General features: G+C 49.0%; 1 pseudogene; it reads left to right on the top strand.

Moving 5' to 3' along the window:
• Positions 1–292: 292 nt before the first annotated feature.
• Positions 293–835, top strand: LOC103086522 (ADP-ribosylation factor 4 pseudogene; annotated as a pseudogene).
• The last annotated feature ends 94 nt before the right edge of the window (positions 836–929 follow it).

Genomic DNA, 929 nt, shown 5'->3' with positions numbered 1-929 from the left:
TCTGTCCGCGTTGGAGGGGCCGGGCTGCTGCCGGAGTCGCCGCGGCTGCCGCGTGACGTGGCATAGCCGAACATTTAACGCCAGAGCCGGAACAGCCCCGCCAGTCGTCAAGCAGGTCATCACCCCGTTAATTCCTTCCCGGAGGGGAGCTCCGTCCTACACACCGGCTGGCGAGCCGTCCCTGCGGCCCTCAGCTCCTCTTTCCTCCCTGAGTTTGCCGGGAGCGTGAAAGAAGGCTCGGGGTCGCGCCAAACCCCTTCTGCTTCTGCCCATCGCAAGTGCCACTACCGCCATGGGCCTCACCATCTCCTCTCTCTTCTCCTGTCTCTTCGGCAAGAAGCAGATGCGCATTTTGATGGTTGGGTTGTTTGCTGCTGGCAAGACCACCATTCTGTATAAACTGAAGTTAGGAGAGATAGTCACCACCATTCCTACCATTGGTTTTAATGTGGAAACAGTAGAATATAAGAACATTTGTTTCACAGTATGGGATGTTGGTGGTCAAGATAAAATTAGGCCTCTCTGGAGGCATTACTTCCAAAATACCCAGGGTCTTATTTTTGTGGTAGATAGCAATGATCGTGAAAGAATTCAGGAAGGAGCAGAAGAGCTGCAGAAAATGCTTCAGGAAGATGAGTTGTGAGATGCAGCGTTGCTGCTTTTTGTAAACAAACAGGATTTGCCAAATGCTACGGCCATTAGGGAAATGATGGATAAATTATGTCTTCAGTCTCTTCGTAACAGAACATGGTATGTTCAAGCCACTTGTGCTACACAAGGAACCGGTCTGCATGAGGGACTTGACTGGCTGTCAAATGAGCTTTCAAAACGTTAATTGAAACTGGATATCTAACCAAGGACATGTTTGATAGAATTGGTCTAGGCTTGTTACAACAAAATTAGTTTGCATCTTGGTTATTAAACAGTAT

The sequence above is a fragment of the Lipotes vexillifer genome, unplaced genomic scaffold, assembly GCF_000442215.2.
Source record: "Lipotes vexillifer unplaced genomic scaffold, Lipotes_vexillifer_v1.1 scaffold521, whole genome shotgun sequence".
Classification (NCBI taxonomy): domain Eukaryota; kingdom Metazoa; phylum Chordata; class Mammalia; order Artiodactyla; family Lipotidae; genus Lipotes; species Lipotes vexillifer.
Note: the sequence above shows the minus strand (reverse complement) of the source record. Positions and strands in the feature narration are given on the sequence as shown.